The sequence below is a fragment of the Carassius carassius genome, chromosome 6 (assembly GCF_963082965.1).
Source record: "Carassius carassius chromosome 6, fCarCar2.1, whole genome shotgun sequence".
NCBI lineage: Eukaryota > Metazoa > Chordata > Actinopteri > Cypriniformes > Cyprinidae > Carassius > Carassius carassius.
In genome coordinates this window covers 39,369,256-39,392,693 of record NC_081760.1, presented here as the reverse complement: position 1 = coordinate 39,392,693, position 23,438 = coordinate 39,369,256, and the positions used below count along the sequence as shown (strand labels likewise).

The 23,438-nt window shown below is 38.4% G+C and overlaps 2 pseudogenes; one reads left to right on the top strand and one right to left on the bottom strand.

Annotated features, from left to right (window-relative positions):
• The window catches only part of LOC132142869 (NACHT, LRR and PYD domains-containing protein 12-like), a 52,091-nt pseudogene that overhangs the window by 1,804 nt on the left and 26,849 nt on the right, over positions 1-23,438 (bottom strand).
• On the top strand, positions 15,878-17,359 carry LOC132142104 (putative nuclease HARBI1; annotated as a pseudogene).

Below are 23,438 nucleotides of genomic sequence, written 5' to 3'. Positions count from 1 at the left end.
GTGATATCATGACATCATATGCACAGGTCTTTTTGACTGAGATAACTTACATTTTCGCAGTCTTGGTGTGATCCTGAAATGCCCTCCATGATTTAAACTGAGACAAAACAACAACAACAAAAAATGTTCAGTGGACAGATAGCGAACAATATCTTTGGGATAACTTTCACAATTTTTTTCCAGCTGATAAATGAATTCCAATTAGGGCTTGTGTGTTTAACATGGCAGACAATATTGCGGAGAAGCTCTAAACAGCAACAGGGTAACATAAAACATAAAATTATCTCAAGTATCCAGGGCTGGTTTTAAAGGGGTCATATGATGCCATTTAAACAGTTCCTTTCTCTTTGGAGTGTTACAACCCACTGTGCAAAGTTACGTCCAGTGGATGTCTTTTTTATGTCTTTGCAGACGTTGAAAAGACGTCCACTGAGGAGCCAGAATGAAAGTTTTTATGACGTCTTTTTTTGACGTCTTCTGTACGTCCGATTTAGACGTTCAGAGAACCTCCTTACAAGGTTAAAAACTAGTTCAAAAGTGGTCAGCGGAAATATTTTCAACATCATTTAAGGTTCATTTAGGCATCATTTATACTGTTTCTGGACCAAATCAACACTCTCAGGATGCATTAGATTTAGACTCATGTTATTTCAATGTAATATCCAGACACTGTGTTTGTCCTAAAATCAAGAAAATAAAATAATCTTCATGAAATAATGAAATAACTGATGATTGAGCATGTGGTAAAATCAACTGCAAAACAAAGACATTAAATCTCTGAAGATCTCAGCAGAGGAGGATCAAACATCTCCACAAACATGAGAATCATTAGATTGACTTTATTTCTGTCAGACATCTAGAGAAGCTCTTATTGAGAATTAACAGAGGTTTAAATGTTGATATTTGATTCATTTGAAGTCACCATTGTGGTGGACAGTGTTTGGTTTAGTTGGGATCTTGGTCCTCATTCTTCTTGTGTTAGCTTGTCTCTGGCTGTTATAACTGTGTGTTTGTGAAACACTGTTGTTGTAGCAAAGAAAGACAAATTTAAGAGATCTCAGGTGTTATCAGCTCTTTGTTAGTGATGATAAAGTCATCACATTACAAGTATCTCAGGTCATGAAATAAGTGCTGTTTTGTTTGCATATATCTCCTGAACCTTTAGACTCTACAGTACAGTCACCAAGAGCAAAATACTTATTTTGAAGTTGGACAAAATGCATGCGTTTGAAATATTTTGAGCAAAAGCATCATGTACTCACACACAGACATCTAGATTTAGCAAATGCATCACAACAATGGTGACAATCAAAACAAACAAAACGGCTTCATCGCACAAACTCATCCTTATTTTCCAGACCTTTTTGTTTTAATTGTCACCATTGATGTGATGCATATCCACAATCTTGATGTCTGGGTGTGACTACATGATGTGTTCTTTAAAAATAAGTACATTGCTTTTTTCTACAAGGTGCCTGTCCATGAAAATAAACACAGAGTTGCAACAAAACATTAATAACATATTGTGCTATAGTTTAATCACCATTAAAAGCAAGATGATAACGCTTGATCTTAATGCTTAAGAGTGTTTTATAACACAGTTACAACAACCAAAGACAAGCTCACACAAGCAGTATGAGGACCAAGATCCCAACTAAACCAAACACTGTCCACCACTGTTCGAATGATGTTGATGTAAATGATGTAAATTGATCCTCCTCTGCTGAGATCTTCAGAGATTTAATGTCTTTGATTTGCAGTTGATTTTACCACATGCTCAATCATCAGTTATTTCATTATTCAATGAAAATTATTTTATTTTCTTGATTTTAGGACAAACACAGTGTCATTGTGTGTTACATTGTGTTACATTGAAATAACATCTAAATCGAATGCATCCTGAGACTGTTGATTTGGTCCAGAAACCGTATAAATGATGTCTAAATTAACCTTAAATGATGTTGACAATATTTCCACTGACCACTTTTGAACTAGTTTTTTAACCTTGTAAGGAGGTTCTCTGAACGTGTAAATCAGACGTACAGAAGACGTCAAAAAAGACGTCATAAAAACTTTCATTCTGGCTCCTCAGTGGACGTCTTTTCAACGTCTGCAAAGACATAAAAAGATGTCCACTGGACGTAACTTTGCACAGTGGGAAGCTCTTGGTGCATAAAGAAGATCTGTAAAGTTGCAAAGACTAATGTCTCAAATCCACTTCACAGCAGTTCAGTCAGTGTACTGTTTGAGTAAATGAATTACTCCGGGATATTGGTTTGTTTGAACTCAGAGGGAGTGTCAGCCATTGGAGACGCGAACCATTTCAAACGATTCAGTTCGATTTGGTGAACTGGTTCAAAAAGATCCGGTTACATCGAATGATTCGTTCACGAACCGGATATCACAAACTGCAGTGTCGTGAACGCGCTCACAACAGACCTGGAAGAGAAGAGAATGATGAATAAAGTCATAGTTTTTGCTATTTTTGGATCAAAATGTATTTTTGATGCTTCAGCAAATTCTAACTGACCCTCAGATGTCACATGGACTACTTTGATGATGTTTTTTTTTTACCTTTCTGGACATGGACAGTATACCTTTCACACAGCTTCTATGGAGGGACAGAAACCTCCCATACTAAATCTAAAATATCTTAAACTGCACAGCAAAATCCCCAGTGTTAATTTAACACTCTGAGTGTGGAGTTTGTGGACTCATATAAACTCATATAAACTGAAGCAGTGTTAAATGGGTGATCTAACCCTTTAAGGTATTCAGCCAATTACAATGCACTGGATAGCTGGCCAATCTCAGCACAACTTGCTTTTAAGATGATTAGCTTTGTAAAAATCAACGTGTTTCAGAAAAGCGGGGCATAGAGGAGAAGAAATAATGTACATTATGTGGAAAATAAAGTGTTTTTTTTAACCTAAGAACATTTCATTACACAAAATACACAAAGATAATGTTTTTTCTAGAAGCATAATATGACCCCTTTAACTACATTGGCTGCCTCCTCTGAAGTAGTGAAACAGACTGTGCATTGTTTTAGTTGTTTTTTGTGTTGTTAGATCAAATAGATTATACTAGCTAGATTTCATGTTTAGATGTGCTCTAAATGTAGCATGCTCGAGGACATCTACTGGTTAAAGCCTTGTATATGCAACAAGAGCAGCAAAAATTGAAACTCAAACAAATGTATCTGATGAACACAGAAGCATCTGTTTTCCTTTAAAGCCTTTGTGAAAAGTAAAGCAACAGTAGCATGTCACCTACATCCACTTCTGTTACTTTAAAACTGCAGTGTTCAAGCTTAGAATAAACAGACAGTTAGTGTTGGCTAGTGTGAATGCAAATATAGTTATCGTTTAAGTTACAGTTATCATTAAATTAAAATTATCTCAAGTATCAAGGGCAGGGTTATCAAACAACCCTGGCTACATGTTCTGTACTAGACTAACTGAGACTTGTCATGGCACTTGTATTGAGGGGAAGTCATGGCCCAATGGTTAGAGAGTCTGACTCGCAATTGAAGGGTTGTGAGATCGATTCTTGGGCCGGCAGGAATTGTGGGTGGGGGGAGTGCATGTACAGTGCTCCTTCCACCCTCAATACCATGACTTAGGTGCCCTTGAGCAAGGCACTGAACCCCAAACTGCTCCCCGGGCACCGCAGCATAAATGGCTGCCCACTGCTCTGGGTGTGTGTTCACTGCTCTGTGTGTGTGCACTTCGGATGGGTTAAATGCAGAGCATGAATTCTGAGTATGGGTCACCATACTTGGCTGAATGTCACTTCACTTTACTGTTGTTGTTCTCTTGTTGACCTGACTGCTTCTATTGTTCTCATTTGTAAGTTGCTTTGGATAAAAGCGTCTGCTAAATGATTAAATGTAAATTATTTTTTTTGGTGTGAACGGGACTTTAGAATATTTTTATGAACTATATTGTTATCATTACAGTTATCATCGCTGGTATGAAATGGCCTTACATTATAACTGTCCCACATACTTGAGTATCTGTAGTTTATAGTTTGGATCCTGCAGTTTGTGTTTGAGCAGCTGGACTGATTGTCCTAGGTGATTGTAGCTCCGATCCAGCTCTCTCAGGTGTGAGGGGTTTGAAGTCAGAGCTGAAGACAAATAACCACAGCCTTCCTCTGTCACCATACAGCCAGACAACCTACAGACACACACACACACACAGAGACACACAGTCAGATCATCTACAGAAGCACACAGACAGATCATCTACACACACACACACAGTCAGATAATCTACAGACATACACAGAGAGATCATCTACAGACACACATAGTCGGATCATCTAAAGACACAGATAGTCGGATCATCTACAGACACACACAGTCAGATCATCTACAGACACAAACAGCCAGATCATCTACAGACACACATAGTCAGATAATCTACAGACACACAGTCAGATTATCTACAGACACACAGTCAGATTATCTACAGACACACACAGTCAGATCATCTACAGACACACACAGTCAGATCATCTACAGACACACACAGTCAGATCATCTAGAGACACACATAGTCAGAAAATCTACAGACACACAGTCAGATAATCTACAGACACACACAAAGAGATCATCTACAGACACACATAGTCGGATCATCTAAAGACACAGACAGTCGGATCATCTACAGACACACACAGTCAGATCATCTACAGACACACACAGATAGATCATCTACAGACACACACAGACAGATAATCTACACACACACAGTCAGATCATCTACACACACACACAGTCAGATAATCTACAGACACACAGAGAGATCATCTACAGACACACATAGTCGGATCATCTAAAGACACAGACAGTCGGATCATCTACAGACACACACAGTCAGATCATCTACAGACACACATAGTCAGATAATCTACAGACACAGTCAGGCCATCTACAGACACACATTGAGATCATCTACAGACACACACAGAGAGATCATCTACAGACACACACAGTGAGATCATCTACAGACACACACAGTGAGAACATCTAAAGACACAGACAGTCAGATAATCTACAGACACACACAGTGAGATCATCTACAGACAAACACAGTGAGATCATCTACAGACACACATAGTCGGATCATCTAAAGACCCAGACAGTCAGATCATCTACAGACACACACAGTCAGTTCAACTACAGACACACAGTCAGATCATTTACAGACACATACAGTCAGATCATCTACAGTCACACACAGTAAGATAATCTACAGACACACACAGTGAGATCATCTACAGACACACACAGTGAGATCAACTACAGACACAGTCAGATCATTTACAGACACACACAGTCAGATCATCTACAGACACACAGTTAGATCATCTGAAGACACACATAGATCACACAGACACACACAGCCAGATCATCTGCAGACACACAGTCAGATCATCTACACACACACACACACACACACACACACAGATCATCTACATACACACACAGTGAGATCATCTACAGACACACACAGAGATCATCTGCAGACACACAGTGAGATCATCTACACACACAGTCAGATAATCTACACACACACACACACACACACACACACACACACACACAGATCATCTACATACACACACAGTGAGATCATCTACAGACACACACATAGATCATCTGCAGACACACAGTGAGATCATCTACACACACACACACACACACACACATAAACAGACAATCTACAGCCACACACAGTCAGATCATCTACAGACACACACAGTGAGATCATCTACAGACACACACAGACAGATCATCTATAGCCACACACAGTCAGATCATCTACAGACACACACAGTCAGATCATCTACAGACACACACACAGATCATATACAGACTCACACACAGATCATCTACAGACATACACACACAGATCATCTACAGACACACACAGACACACGCAGGTCATCTACAGACACACAGTGAGATCATCTACAGACACACATATCATCTACAGACACACACACACACACACACACAGATCATCTACAGACACACACACAGATTGTCTACAGACACACACACACACACACACACAGATCGTCTACAGACAGACAGACACACACACACACAGATCATCTACAGACACACGCAGATCATCTACAGACACACAGTCAGATCATCTACAGACACACACAGTCAGATCATCTACAGACACACGCAGATCATCTACAGACACACAGTGAGATCATCTACAGACACACACAGCCAGATCATCTACAGACACACAGTGAGATCATCTACAGACACACACAGTCAGATCATCTACAGACAGTCAGATCATCCACAGACACACACAGACTGATCATCTACAGACACACAGTGAGATCATCTACAGACACATACAGTCAGATCATCTACACACACACAGATAGATCATCTACAGACACACAGTAAGATCATCTACAGACACACAGTGAGATCATCTACAGACACAGACAGTCAGATCATCTACAGACACACACAGTAAGACCATCTACAGACACACAGTGAGATCATCTACAGACACACACAGTCAGATCATCCACAGACACACATGGACAGATCATCTAAAGACACACAGTGAGATCATCTACAGACACATACAGTCAGATCATCTACATACACACAGATAGATCATCTACAGACACACAGTAAGACCATCTACAGACACACACAGTAAGACCATCTACAGACACACACAGATCATCTACAGACACACACAGATAGATAATTTACAGACACACACAGACAGATAATCTACAGACACACACAGACAGTCAGCAGAACGTTTTAAAGTATGTAAAACTAACTGTTTTATAATCAAATCAAATTTAACCCAGACCTCAGTATCTGCAGCTGACAGTTTGGACTCTGCAGTCCATCAATCAGCTTCACTCCTGAATCCTGCAGGTCATTGTTACTCAGATCCAGCTCTCTCAGGGCACAGTTTGAGGATTTTAGAACCGATGACACAATTTCACAATCCTGAGCAGTCAGATTACAGCCAGCAAGACTGAAAGAGAGCAGAACATATAAGAGTCCAGTTTTTTTTTTACTTTACCCCATTGGTACATTACTGACATTTCAATGATGTCAGCTTCATTCTTGTAAAATAAATAAAATAATTATTGTATTTATAAAACAAAATCATCAAAATAAAATAAAGATGAAGCATAAAAACTACAGAAAGTTTAAAAAAAGTAGCAAAGAGATCATTAAATGCTCACAGAGCTTTTCTGCAGTTGATCACAGCTGGTATCAGTCTTCTTCTCCCCTCATCTGATGTGTTGTATTTCATGAGGTTCAGTTCATCCAGTGTCTCCTCTGACATCTGAAGCATGTAGGAGATTGTTGAGCAGTGAGCAGCAGAGAGTTTCTTCTCTGAGTGTTTGTCTGATTTCACAAACTCCTGAATCTCTGCGGACAGAGTCTGATCTTTCACTTCCAGCAGACAGAGGAACAGATTGATAGATCGTTCAGTGGAGAGTCCATGTCCATCTTTGATCTTCTCTTTAATGTACTGTGTGGTTCTGCTGATGCTCTCTGAGCTGTTCTCTGTGTGTGTCAGTAGATCCTGTAAGAGTCTCTGATTGGACTCCAGTGAGATGCCCAACAGGAACCGCAGGAACAGATCCAGACGTCCATTCTCACACTCAATGGCTTCATCTACTGCAGCTTTAAGCAAATGTTTTACTGAAGCAAAATTTTGCAGTCCCTTCATAGTTTCCTTCACATGGTAATAAAACATGTAGAAAGCAGCAAAAAACTCCTGAATGCTCAGATGAATGAAGCTGTAGACTTTCCTCTGATGAATCACAGATTCCAAAGATCTCAGTGCAAATCCCAGAATACACTGAGGCGTCAGTGACGTCTATGCCGCTCTCAATCAGGTCCTCCTCATAGAACATCACATTGCCCTTCATCAGCTGTTTGAAAGCCACTTCAGCAAGTTTCACAATCACTTCTCTGTTGGACGGCAGGAGTTTCTCTGGATCTCTCTCTTCATACTTCTGCTTCCTCATGTTGATCTGAATCAGCAGGAAGTGGATGTACATTTCAGTCAGAGTTTGAGGGATTTCTGCACTCAGATCTTCTTCCAGGAGCTTCTGAAGCACAGTGGATGAGATCCAGCAGAAGACGGGGATGTGGCACATGATGTGGAGGCTTCTTGCTCTTCTGATGTGTGAGATGATTCTGCTGGCTTGATGCTCATCACTGATTCTCTTCCTGAAATATTCCTCCTTCTGAGGCTCAGTGAATCCCTGAATTTCTGTCAGACGGTGGATGTATTTGGAGGGGATCTGATTGGCTGCTGCTGGTCTGGAGGTGATCCAGATGAGAGCAGAGGGAAGCAGCTCTCCTTTCATGAGCTTTGACATCAACACAGCCACTGATGAAGTCTCAGTCACATCACAAACTTTCTGAGCGTCTGAAAACATCAGTGTGATTCTGCTTTCATCCAGACCATCAAAGATGAACACAACTTTACACTCCTCATAAATCTGTGAGTCCAGATCTTGAAGTTCAGGATGAAAGTCCAGCAGAAGTCTGTGAAGACTGTACTGATGATCTGGGATCAAGTTCAGCTCTCGAAATGGAAGCACAAACATGAAATCTACATCCTGATTGGCTTTTCCCTCGGCCCAGTCCAGAATGAACTTCTGCACAAGAGACGGTTTTTCCGATTCCAGCGATGCCTTTAGTAAGAACAGTCTTGATCTGCTCTTTCTCCTCACATCCTGCTTCAGCGGAGGCTTTAAAGATGTCATTGCAGTAGATTGGAGTGTCTTGTGAGTGTTGTGTTCTGGCTGTTTTCTCCATCTGTAAAACCTCATGTTCTTCTTTCACTTCTTCTCTCTCTCCCTCTATGATGTAGAGCTGTGTGTAGATGCTGTTCAGGAGGGTCTCTTCTGGTTTGATTCCTTCAAATATGATCCTATACTTGTTTTTCATGCTGGTTTTGTGCTGGTCCTTGACTTTCTGCAGGTCTCCAGTTTCCAGTGTGTGTTTCGTTAGGGCTATTTCAGTATTATGCTGATTCATATCTGTCTGACAGTGGGATGTAGAGGACAGTGTAGATCTAAAATGAAAAAAAAAAATAGCACCAAAAAAGAAAGATTACAATTGGAGACCAAGTGAAATATATATTTTACAAGATATGATTTTGATACCCCTCTTTGAGTTGCATCCTTTCATAATTCACGTTTCATACACTGTTTTTGGTTTACATGTAGTGTTAGTTTCTCAATTATTAATACACTGGGGAATTTTTTATAAAGTAAAGTTTTTGTGGTCTAAAAAGAAAGAGGGGCATACAGCATCAGAAGAGCACCAGTATGAGTAAATTATAACTTAGTTTTTGTTTTGGTTGAGTAGTGGGAGACAGCGGAGACAGTGACTTAAGGAGACTGAGAACTGCTGGAATTTTTCAGGCTAAAACAGTACAGGATAGAAAAGAGTAAAGGTAAAGATTACTTTTTTTAATATGTATAAAAGCGAGAATAGGGCGGGGGTTAACATAATTCAGTCAAGTGTTTGTGGAAAAGTCAATAGATTTTTCTTGAAAACTGCATGGGATTTAGCTGTTTGGGAAAGTTGAAAAAAAAAATCACTTACCTGGGGTCAGAGGTTACTGTTCCTTCATTTAAGCCAGGAGGAAAACCTATTGACTGATCACTCTTTATAGACACACAGCTGGATCCAGCAGATGAAGAACTTATTTCAGAGGCAGTGCCCTCGTTATCCCCCTTGTTATGGAGACTCATTTTGGAGGAAGTGTCATCCTAAAAAAATAATTAATACAAAAGATAGTTAAAAAAGAAAGAAGACACTGTTTAGATACATGACAAATAGATATAAAAAAATAGATAACGTTCTATGAGGGTGAATAAGTGATAACAGAATTTTATTTTTTTACAAGACAATCCATTTATTAATATTCACAAAGTATGCTTGTGATCTGCTGTATAACTGCAGAACAAGGAACATTCATGTAATCATTTACTAATTTGTTTAATGCTGGTTCCTGCAGGAACTTGAAATCTAGACAAAACATAGCTTCACAACAGTCTGCAAATGTTTAGTACTTTTAGTAGTTTAAGTACTGATGTGGAGATTAGAATGCAGTACAAATGCATTACTCAGCAATGGTTTTGTGTTTGTGCTCAATGTATCACACTCACATATCAGTTTAAATCAGAAATTACTTTTGCAATTTGACAACAATGGTACTTTTAATTTTCTTTCGTTTGTGCAACAGAATGAATTACCACTGCTCTGTTGATATTTTCCTGATTACTATACATACAAAAATGTCACTTAAAAAATAAATAAATAAATAAATAAAACACTATTGTTATTTTTACACATTACATAATATAAAGCAATTACACACAGCAGCCTTCAGTTTGTTTATTAGTTTGTTTTTTGTTATATAGGCTAAACCAGCGTTCTGATTAACTCTGAATATAATTCACCAAAACACTTCACATAACCACGTCACTGCCATTTTGGTCAGAGCTGTTAAGCCACCAAAATATAATGTTCAGCTTTTGAAATTCGAAAAATCTTTTGAAAGGTTTTGAAAAAAGTAGAAATCTTAAACTATCTTTTATCTAATCTTTATAAGACTGCATGTTTACATTAAAAATAAGTTCTGAACTTACCACAAAATATGCGGCCGTTTAAACCCTGAAATGGCGTCTCTTCTTTTCTCCTGTTTTTACTTTCGTTTCTGGTCACCTGTTTAAAGGTGAGTCTTGTTTTCCTTTAACTCCACTCCAAAAATACTCCCTCTTGTGGCGCTGAGCCTTATGACATTCTCTGAGGTGTTGTGCTTTTTACATCCTTTTTATGTCAGTGGCTCCCAAACTTTTGTCCTTGAAGCCTCGCTCAGATGCCTTTTTGTTCATGCCTTCAATAATTAGGAAAAAATAATGCATGGTTAATTTACTAAAAGAGTTTAACAAAGTATAACATATAAAACAGAGTCATTAATTTTAATTATGAACTTCATTTAAAAACTGAGCATTTTTAACATTCATTCAAAAGACTGACTGTTCATATTGAAAGTGGGTAAGAAAATAAGACATTGCCTTTCATCAGAATAGCTCACATTCCTCCACCATCCTCCCTTCTTATCAGCTTGAATGTAATTGTAGTGTTCAGGAATCTGTTTACACCTCCATCACGTCTGAGACCCCAGAAGCCATCTGCAGGGTTCAACATTTACACAATAGATCTATCCTCTGATCCAAGACACACTCCAAGGCTCCAGTGGAGACTGTTTCCCACCTCGTCTGAACGCCACTGCTGTATCCCACGCTCCCAAACACCATACTGCTCCTATGCAGAGGAAGAGAGTTGTGCTCGTCCTGCTGATGGACACATGAGGTCACGGAGGTCAGGTCACTTAACATGGAAACTTCTGGAGGAGCTGCGTTTGGATTCAGGATCACGGGGTCTGGAGAGATTAGACCAAAATATCATCAGTCAGTCAATCTAAGACTAAACCGTTGTGTTTTCATGCACTGGTCTGATGTGAGGCTTTTCTAAAAGCACACCTTATATGTCTGTATTTTGAGATTTATGGGGTGATAAACAGAGAAACCCAAAATTCCCCCTTTAACTGTAATATTTCTACAAAACCAAACAAGATTTTTGAACCTGGCTTAATCCAACGTTCAGATTTATTTTCTGGAAACATGTAAATCAGTAGTGCTGTAAAATGATTAATCGCGATTAATCGCATCCAAAATAAATGTTTATGTTTGTATGAAATCTGTGTGTGTTCTGTGTATAATTAGTATGCATATATAAATTAAAAAAACATACAGTATATGTTTTGAAAATATCTATGTCTATATTTATATAATTTATATTATAAATAAATATATTTAATATATAAGCATAAGATATTTTTCTGAAATATATACATGCATGTGTGTGTATTTATACACACATAATAAATATACAAAGCACACATTCATATGAAAAAAAAAAAAAAAAAAAAAAAAAAAAAAAACATCTAGGCATCAGTAACTCACAGAGTAGGAACAGATGTCCTTCATCTTCTCCTCGACTTGGTAGCTGAGGTTGCCCAGATGTTTCTGAGCATTGATAAGAGCTTCTGGGCTCAGTTCTGAATCTGGAAGTGTCTGTTTAGCCCTTAAACACACACACACACTCACACACACACATTTAAAAAATGTTTATACTGAATTGTATATTTTCAAATTTTATTCTAGAAAACAAACAAAAAATACCTGTTCATAATGCTGTTATAATCTCCACCTCCTACAGTTTTTCTGAGAGCTAATGTATTTTCCTCTTCATCTTCCCTCTCTTTTCCTTCTCTTCTTCATTCTTTCTGAGGAACTGCAGGAGTTTGTTAAACTCATCTCTGATTCTTCTCTCTGTCCACTGAGCTTGAGGCTGTTACGTTTTAAATGATGACACTGAAAAACTACAAATCTATATGATTATATGTCAAACAGAAAGTGTTACACTCAACAGTTGAGTTTTGTAACTCAGTTTAACTAGTTAAAAACGAGCTACCCATCTCCTGATGTGAGAGTAAACCATGACAGGATGAACTGGGACGTGAGAACGACAGAACTTGTCATTGTGGTTGCTTTTGGGTAATGCAACCCTGGTTGGTTAAATGACAAATGTACTGGACCCACAAAGACTTAAGCACATGGAACAATGTAGAGACTTTCAGAGAGTGTTTAAACACACACGGTTTGTAGACTTTTCCCCATTATTCCTGCCTGATGTTATCAGATTATTTAATCCTTTATTGGAATCTGACATGAGATTCACATTCAACTCGAAATGCAAAAGCATAGGGGAGGGAGGTTATACAATATAAACAGGTTTGTGTGATAGTTAAGATTAAGGGTAGGGTTATCTTTATATATATTAGCCATTTCCGTATCATATTATACAATGCCCTTCAATTAAAAATAAAAGATAGTAGTAGCAGTGTCATGGTATAAAATTAGTTGGTGGAGTCGAGTCTTTGTGTTGCATTTACAGAACTGTGACCAGCAGATGTCATCAGTGTGTTTGTAATCTATATTTATTGGTTACTTCGCTTGTATACATGTCCCGTATGTAAGTGTATGTTCGCCACGCCCACAAACTTTCTGTTCAGGTTCTAACCGAGAGCGGCTGCTTTTCTTAAAGGGGCCGCGAAATTAAAGGCGAACAGTCCAGTTTGTAGAGTTTAATTACAATTTAATTACTGGTTATTATAATCTCGCTGTGAGTTACAAGATGATTGTGAGGACTGGAATTTTCTGCATTTTTTGTATCACAATCTTTCTTTTTTAGGAAGAAGCCCTTCCCTTTAAATCGGCTCCAGGGGCCACCCAGCGTCGCTCCGTATTTCTGTCGGTTAAATTACATTACTTTTGGTGTAATAGCATTTAATACGTGAACAATCCCATATAAATCAAGAGTGGATTTTGTAACTGTATGTCTATTGTTCTAATATTAATGTCAGTGTAAATAATGTTAAAATGTATGTTTTAATGCAACCTTCTCCCATGAAATACTTTGGTCAGTTCAGGAATATTATCTGCAATTTAATATTTATTTTAAAGAATTAAAAGAGCAGTTTCTTGTCGATACTTGCAATGTTCACCTGGTTTAGAAAGTAATTAGTAATATGTAATGTAACACATTTTAGAGAACGTAATTAGAAAAGTAATCTGATTACACTGTTAAAGATGTAATTTGTAGCAAGTAATTAATTAATTTTTTAGAGCAACTTTCCCAACTAATTGTATTGTCCAATTCTGTAAATAATTATATTCAGCATACTAAAAGTATATTTGAAGTATGTTTTAAGTCGCATGCCCAAATATCGTTTTAATGAAAATATAAATGAAAAAGTGATTGTCCTTCAACTAGAGCTCATCAGCTGATTATTTCCAACTTTGAAAACCAGCCTTTTTTGTCAATTCAGAGCCAAGTTTCCTTCTAGAGGATTATATAAAACTATTCTCCTTTAGTCCGATGTAAGGAAACATGGTTCTGATGAATGATAAAGACAAGGACAGCCAATCAGCACCTGACTTTAAAGAGTGGAAACATTTAAAGTGGCAGAGGACAAATCTGTGGCAAAACAGTTATCATTCTTGGTGTGAACGGGCTTTAAATGAGTACTAGAAAAAATCACTGCAACTGTGTGTGAACTCTTCCTTTAATGTGAAAGCTGGTGAGTTTAAAACATCATCTGCACAGATTGGCGTGGAGCCGCTGGATGTAAAACGTTTCTGACATCGTGGCATCTTCGATTCAGTCTGTTCAAAGAGTCAGAAATGAAGTATTTCTCTCAGCGTGTGGTTAATAACTGAAACCGAACCGCCGGGGTTTCTGTCGCTGCCACAAACAGACCAGAATGAAACCACATGTGGTCCGAGACTCCCAGAAAGACAGGTGGGCGGGTTCAGCGCTCGCTAGCTCTTCAGCAAACGGAAACGTCTTTGATCAGACAACATTTAATCTCCTATAATTCAGTATTCTGGTTTGTAGTCGTCTGTTACGGTCTCTCTGTAACAAAAGCAGTTGCATGAATGCTAAAGTTTGAAACAAAAATCAACAAAAACACTGACTGCACATACACCATCATGTTTACCAGTAACACAGACACGCTGGGGATCTGACTAATAATGACACCAACACTGCACATTTATATATTTCTCCCACTGTAAGAGCAGGTTCAGGGTCGGGGTAGGTGTACATGTTAATAAAGCTTCACATCTTATTAATATCATGCTGGAGGCAAACTCTGGAAGTGTGTTGGGTGTGTGTGGACGAGCCCGCGGCGGTTTGGGGCCTTTTGGTCTTAATGGCTTTAATTCTCAAACAAACGCTTCGATGAATCGGGCAGCCACATCCCAGAGGTGACTTTACACACACAGTATAATCGCCATAATTATATATAATATATGATACTAATTCTAGGATTGGAGTCGGATATTATTTTTATGTTTCTGAAAGAAGTATATTCTTATCAAGGCTGGCTGTATTTGATCACAAAAAAATAAAAACAGTAATATTATGAAATATTATTACTATTTTAAAATGGATATTTTCTATGTTAATATCTGTTAAACTGTAATGTATTTCTGTGATGCTCCGCTGTATTTTCAGCATCATTCCTCCCGTCTTCAATGTCACATGATCTTCAGAAATCACTCTAAGATGATGATTTACTGCTCAAGAAACATCTCTGATTATTATCAATGTTGAACACAGTTGAGCTGCACAATAATTTTTTTCGGAAACTGATACATTTTATTTTTCACATTTTTGTTTAATGAGAAGTTCAAAAGAACAGCATTTATTTGAAATAAATCTTTTGTAACATACATGTCTTTACTGTCACTTTTGATAAATTGAATGCATCCTTCATTAATAAAATATTAATTTCTTTTAAATGTATTTTTGACACCAAACTTTTGAATATATATATACCGTAGTAATTGTATAATAAAGTAATTTTGGTTGAAAACTTGAAAACATGTTTTTTCTGCATGTAATTTATTGTTTTGGATGCAAACCAAAATATCACATTATTTACAAACAATCATTTGTTTCTGAAGCTTTCTAGTGTTTCTTCAGATCTCTAAACCTAATTATGTATTTTTTCTCTTTGCAAGTTTAGTGTGAATACTGGAAGCATTCAGATCATCAAACACAATCCTGATGGAGATCCGGGGCCTGTACCATGAAGCCGGATTAGGTGGCTAGCCAGCTATGTTTTAGCTTAGTTTCCGCCAACCCTGGGTTTTAGGGACTATGAAAGTAGCTCGGCTTTAATCGGTGTCCGTTGCCATGATATCTTACGCTGCACGGCTAACCTGCTCCGGGGCAGGTTATGTTCTGGATTCAAGATCTCTGACTGAAGTTTGACCAATCAGCTGTGAGCAAAGAAACATATAGGTGACGTAACTAATTCCCAGCGTCTGTTCACTGTTGCAATGTGGACATCTCCGCGCGAATTGTTAGACGAGCACTTCATATAGAAAGAGTTTTAAGTGACAGACAAAATCCATTAGACTTTCCTGATACTTACTTGCATGAAAAATACAGATTTTCCGCGGAAGGAATGTCTTATCTTTGTGAACTTCTTGAGCCGCACATAACAAATGTGACTCGTCGAAGCCATGCCCTTACTGTACCGCAAATGGTATGTATTGTGTTGCGTTTTTTTGCAAGTGGTATATACTTGTATGCGGTCGGGGATGCAGAGAATCTAGGGAAAAACACGGTCTGTCGAACCATTCGAAAGGTGGTCCTCGCTCTGCAGGGCTTCATAAACAGCTTCATTGTGTTCCCTGGACATTTATCGACCATGTCCATAAAAGAGGGCTTTTATAAAATTGCCGGTAAGATATCTTGATAGGGTGACATCACATGAACAAATTTAACATTTCACACTCATTTTTTTTTCGTCTTCAAAAAAGCATATTTCACACTTAGAAATCTGTTATACAGTAGTCTGCAGTAGCTACCTGTTAAGAATGATTTTAAATATATATTTTTAATTCCTATGATCGGATTCCCTAGAGTCATAGGAGCAATAGACTGCACACATTGCAATCTCCACAGCTCTCGGAGAACATGAGGCAGATTATGGGAACAGAAAGTCCTTTCACAGCCCTAATGTTCAGGTAGGGCTACTATATAGCCTATGTGAAATTATTATTTATTTTGCATTGAGATCAATCTTTAAATAAATAGTAAGTAACAGATAGGACAATTATTTACTGTACATTTCATCTGCAGATGACTTGTGATCATGAATGCATGATCACAAGTTTGGATGCCAAATGGCCTGGCTCTGTGCATGACTCACAAATTTTCCGTTAAGTTAAATTTGGTACAGTACACTTTAAAGTTTTAATTTTAATAGCAAAACTTACACAATTTTCCCCTTTCCTGTTCTATGACAGGGCTTTTTGATGGCCTGTTGGTTGGAGATCGAGGTTATGCATGCTAACCCCCTATGCTGACCCTCAGACAGGGCCACAAAACTGCTTCGATGTGGCCCTCAGTAAAACCAGGGTTAAGATCGAGATGACCTTTGGCATCCTAAAGGCACGTTTCAACTGCCTTAGGCGTTTAAGAGTGTCACCAGAGCGGGCATCACAGATAGTGGTTGCATGTGCCATTCTGCATAATATAGCCACTATCAGAAAGGAGCGAGTACCACCACAAAACCAGCTTCTCCCTGATGAAATTGACCCCATCACACTTGACCACCCAGCTGGCGCAGCTGTCAGAGATGCAATCACAACACAATATTTTACTTAATAAAAGCACACTGACACTGCAGATATGTCTCAAACTGTTTTATTGGTCATCATGTGGCTAGGGGGGGGGGAAAGAGAGCAAGAAAAAATACATTAATAAACATTCATAGTGTTCATACTAAAGGGTTACTTGGTTAAAAAAAGTTCACATACTGAGATCTGTTTTTTTCCAGCTGTTTGATCTCAAATTAAAAAAATTAAGGGAAGCCCCCTCAGTGTTATTTCTGCTGCTCTGTGATCAGCTCTGTGTCTCAGTGTCTGTGTGTGCTTCAGCTGAAGCGCTCTGTGCCAGTGTAAGATCATACACACTCTCAAAACCACTGCCATATGATGACAGTTCAACTTCTTTTCTGGGCACTAGCATCGAGTTTTATCTTTAGTAACCAACATAAAATAAACAGTTTTTTTGTTTTGTTTTAGGCATCTCTTGATTCAGACTGCACTGTTTTAAATTTTACTCAGAAATAGCTTGTAATAACTACAGAGAAGCACAACGACTGAAATGGTATTTTCTTTTAAAGTGTTCTCCAATAATAACTTACTAAAAAACATTAACTTTGATTTTATTTTATTTTTTTCTGATTCATAAGCCCAAAATCCAAATTCATAATAATACAAGTTAATACATTTTAAATGTACTTCATTGTAAGTTATGTATAATTATGAATACATGACATACAGTTTCAGTAGAAATGACATTAAACAGTATTTTAGTTGGCCATAACTGTTTTTGTGCGTACATTCAGCAGTGCTTGACTCTTATCTAGTAATTAATGACATATAAAGACGTACTATAAAGTCCACTCTAAACTAATATAAATCTAAACTAATACACTTTCATTCAACTGTTAATAACCTGCTCTTGAGTGTCTAAAACACTACATTCACATATTCTTTAAAAGTATGTTTCAATAGTAAAATTAGTAAAAATAAATATATTTTTTATTAACTGTACTTTGTTAAAAGATGCCATTTTTGGGATCGGTTTAAAACGATGCATCTTTTTTTGTTCTCGGATGTAAATGTAAGTGATGTAACGGGGAGTCTCTGTGAATCGATCAGTGAAACAGACGTGTCTGTGTGCAGATGGTGGACTGTGATAACCTGCTGACCAGCCGGGGTGTTTTATGGCAGCTGATGCAGGAGAATAAGACGATCGTGGCACCCATGCTGGAGTCCAGAGCGGCGTACTCAAACTTCTGGTGCGGGATCACCTCTCAGGTGTGTCCACACGTGTCCTGTCCCCTCAGAGCGCTTCTCAGATCATCATCATTCAGACTGTTCAGATTTATCACGTTTATTCTTAGTCAAGGTTTAGTCCATGAAAACAGTGGACAGTGGTCGAACTGTTAAAGCAAAATTATAATCACGATTGTTGTCATTAGAGAAATGTCTTTTTACGTTTCATCTCATTTATTGCACTTTGACATGAAGAGACAAATGTTTGGGTTTATTGCAGTTCATCACTGAGTAGGCTTGCTCACAGATTTAATCGCAGTAAACTGCGCAAATGGCCTTGAGAAGCAACACAGACTGCCTTTATTACACTTACATTTGAGCAGAATACAGCAATGGAGATCGCCATACATACATATATATATATATATATATATATATATATATATATATATATATATATATATATATATATATATATATATATATATTTAGTTCATCAGCATTTTTTTCCTCAGAGCAGAGACATTGTTGCCAGATTGGGAATATTAAATAAAACAGTTGTTGCCAGATTGGGAATATTAGGTGAAACAAAGGGCAGAAAATTATTTATTTTAAAAGAAAATCTCTGATTGGGTGATTGAATATCTTGAGATCTGGCAACCGCAAACAGACACACACACACACACACACACACACATATTTCAATTTCGTCTTTTTTTGTCACTGATATTGCAAGTTTATATAATCTGAGTCATTGATAAGAGGGTGATGTCTTGTCTTAAGACCCATTTACAGATTAATTTTAACTTAACTTTAAATGATCAAGCTCTTTAAAGCAGGATGGATTCTGATTGGTTGTCATTATTTACAGTGTTGGGGAGTAACTAGTTACATGTAACTGCGTTACCTAATTTAATTACAAAATTATTGTAACTGTAATTAGTTACAGTTACTACGAAAAAATGAGTAATTAAATTACAGTTACTTATGAAATTTTTTACGATTACAAAGGGGATTACATTTGAATATTTACACACATCCACATACAGATTTAACTGATTTCTTTCCCAAATTGCACTGACTATTCTGAGACATACCGCTTTAATAATTTCCGGGATGCGGAAACACAGTCTGGTTCGTAGAATCCAGTCATAAAAACGGAATGACTAACGCGGACGGAATATGCCACATTTTGGATGACTAAATCAAAAGTAGGTCAGTACACTTGAATCAAAACATGACATGGACTAGTGTCTGTGAATATTAAGCCCCAAAAATGCAATATATGACTCCTGCACGTTCCGCGTGTCTGTGGAAATCAGGCGCGGACTGGACACTGGGAGAACCGGGACAATTCCCGGTGGCCTGGCAGCCGATTTTGCTCCACTATTTAATATCAATATTGTATAATTGCCTGCCGAATGTACTAAAGCGATCATTTGCGAATCCGCCATTTGATAATTAAATCTCTAATAAGTCATGAATTGTTATTAGTCATGACTCGCGCGCTCTCCGCGCCTCCGCCAAACGGTTTGGATCAGACTCAGAGTAATCAATGCGAGAGAGAGAGAGAGAGAGAGAGAGAGAGAGAGAGAGAGAGGGAGAGAGAGAGAGAGAGAGAGAGAGTGAGAGAGAGAGAGAGAGAGAGAGAGTGTGAGAGAGAGAGAGAGATAGAGAGAGAGAGAGAGAGAGAGTGAGAGAGAGAGAGACACTGGTCCGGACACTTCCCTGAGATCTGGTCTGAGGGACTCATCACCCCCATATTTAAGAGCGGCGATCGATTCGACCCCAATAACTACCGCGGGATAAGTGTGGGCAGTGTGTTGGGGAAACTGTTCTGCAGTATCATACACACACGCATCGTCTCACACATCTCAGCACACAACATCTTAAATAAAGCACAGATTGGCTTTTTACCAAAACATCGCACATCTGACCACATCTACTCTCTCCACACTCTAATCAACAAGAACATCAACCACAAACAAAGGAAAATATTTGCATGTTTTGTAGACTTTAAAAAAGCATTTGATTCAATTTGGCATGATGGTCTACTGTACAAAATCCTACAAATTGGCATTGGCGGAAAAACATTTGACATTATTAAATCTCTGTATACCAACAGCAAAAGTGCGGTGAAGATCGGTAACCGCAGAACCGCGTTCTTCCAGCAGGGCCGTGGAGTGAGGCAGGGCTGCAGTCTGAGCCCAACTCTATTCAACATCTACATCAATGACCTGGCGTCAGCGCTGGAGAGCTCTACTGCGCCCGGCCTCACTCTACAGGGGTCAGAGGTCAGATGTCTGCTGTATGCGGATGACCTGGTCCTGCTGTCCCGCACACCTGAGGGCCTTCAGCAGAGCCTGTCCCTGCTGGAACAATACTGTCACGACTGGGCCCTGACCGTCAATCTGGACAAAACCAGAGTCATGGTGTTCCAGAAGAAAGCCAGATCTCAGGGACACAAACACCAGTTCCTGTATAAAGGCCAGGTCCTGCAGCACAGCTCTAGCTACAGCTATCTGGGCATCGACATCAGCGCTTCGGGACGCTTCGGTCTGGCTGTGAAAACACTCGCTGAAAAGGCTCGGAGGGCTTTCTATGCTATAAAGTCACGATGTGGACACTTAAAATTACCCATTAAAACCTGGATAAAATTATATAATTCAATAATAAAACCAATTCTTTTATATGGATGTGAAATTTGGGGACCAGTACTAAATTTTAAAAATTGGGATAAAACATCAGTAGAAAAATTACAATTGGAAATTGGCAAAAATATTCTGGGGGTTCACAGAAACACGTCCACTGCGGCCTGCAGGGCTGAGCTGGGCCTGTACCCGCTGAACATGGAGATCCAGAAGAGATGTGTTCAGTTCTGGCATCACCTCCATCAGTCTGACCCAGAGTCAGTGCAATATAAAGCCCTCCTCGCCAATGAAAGCTCAGCAGAACCTCATCCTCTGAACTCACTCGCTCTTCAACTCATCCATCAGAATATACTCCCCATCAACCCCAAACCTTTTATTAACCATATCCATAAACATCTAAAAGTCACTCATGATCAAGCACTAAAAGCACATTTTGCCCTCCAGAATAAACTGCAATGTTACTCGGCCCTCAATAGAACCACTAAATTGGCCAGTTATCTCTTTATTAAAGATTTTAAAGAAAGACAAATCCTCTCCAAATACAGATTAAGTGACCATGATCTAGAGATAGAGAGAGGAAGACATAGACAAACATGGACGGAGAGAGAGCAGAGGATCTGTAGACACTGTGACCTACAGCACATCGAGGATGAGGAACACTTTCTGCTCTTCTGCTCTAAATACACCAGTATAAGAGAAACCTTTCTGCCCAGGTTTGAAATCTTAATTCCATCATTCTCTGAACTGAGCGACACTGACAAAATGTTCTTCTTACTGGGAGAAGATGATAGTACAGCTGCACTAGCGGCTAATATGTGTTAGCTATTCACAACGCCAGAGTCAGCTAATTCTCTAGAGAGACCGACTGCATTTATTCATTTATTAGGATAAATTGTGTTTATTTATGACATGATCTGTACATATATGTTTTGTTTGTTTGTTTTATTACTTATATATAATATGTTGATGCTTTGGCAACATTGTGTTTCACAGTCATGCTAATAAAGCTCATTTGAATTTTTGAATTTTTTGAGAGGGAGAGAGAGAGAGAGAGAGAGAGTGAGAGAGAGAGAGAGAGAGAGTGTGAGAGAGAGAGAGAGATAGAGAGAGAGAGAGAGAGAGAGAGAGAGTGTGAGAGAGAGAGAGAGAGAGAGTGTGAGAGAGAGAGAGAGATAGAGAGAGAGAGAGAGAGAGAGAGAGAGAGTGTGAGAGAGAGAGAGAGATAGAGAGAGAGAGAGAGAGAGAGAGAGAGTGTGAGAGAGAGAGAGAGAGAGAGAGAGAGAGAGTGAGAGAGAGAGAGAGAGAGAGAGAGAGTGAGAGAGAGAGAGAGAGAGATAGAGAGAGAGAGAGAGAGAGAGAGAGAGAGAGTGTGAGAGAGAGAGAGAGATAGAGAGAGAGAGAGAGAGAGAGAGAGAGAGCGAGAGAGAGAGAGAGTGTGAGAGAGAGAGAGATAGAGAGAGAGAGAGAGAGAGAGAGAGAGAGAGAGAGAGAGAGAAGCAGAACTCCTGTTCAGGGTTTCAGGTCAGTTTCATCTGTAAAGATGCTTTTTTGTCTTTGTTTTTTTATTTATTTAATCAAGCAGCAGCACGTTGCTCATCAGTCATCACTCAAAATACTATATAAAGGACATCATTATTATCTGTTGTAATGTTACAGTAGTAATTAGCTGAAAAAAATTCAGATTTTTTTTTATAGGTTTAGGGGAGCTACGACAGACAACAACACGACCCTTACGAAAATTTACATTTTAATATTTAACTATAAATCCAGAGAAAATGGTTACTATTGTTTAACTGTGATAACCAAAAATGTAAAATTATTTTACAAATGTATTTATTTAAAAATAAATACAAATCCATTTGCAAAACAAAAACAAAACAAGGTTATTTTACATTTATATAGGCTAATAAAAGCATGGTAATTTTTTGTAAGGGAAAAACATGACTCGTGTACAGTATTAGGATTTTTCTATAAAGATATTGTAGTATTGTAGAGTATTGTATTGTAAAGTATAGTTTTGTTCAATCTTGAGTATTAAAGTCATGAGAGAGATGGATAACAGGGCAAAATAAAGAAACTGAAGAGAAAAATGGAAGTGAAGGTGCAGTTCAGGAGAGAACTTTTAATTATTTTGCATGTCCCCAAATTAAAGATTTAAACCTTTTTTATGTCAGGTCCACACAAAAAAATAGTTTTGTCCATGAATTTGTTTGTGTGAGTTTGAATTTTCCAGTCAGATTTTTTTTCCCA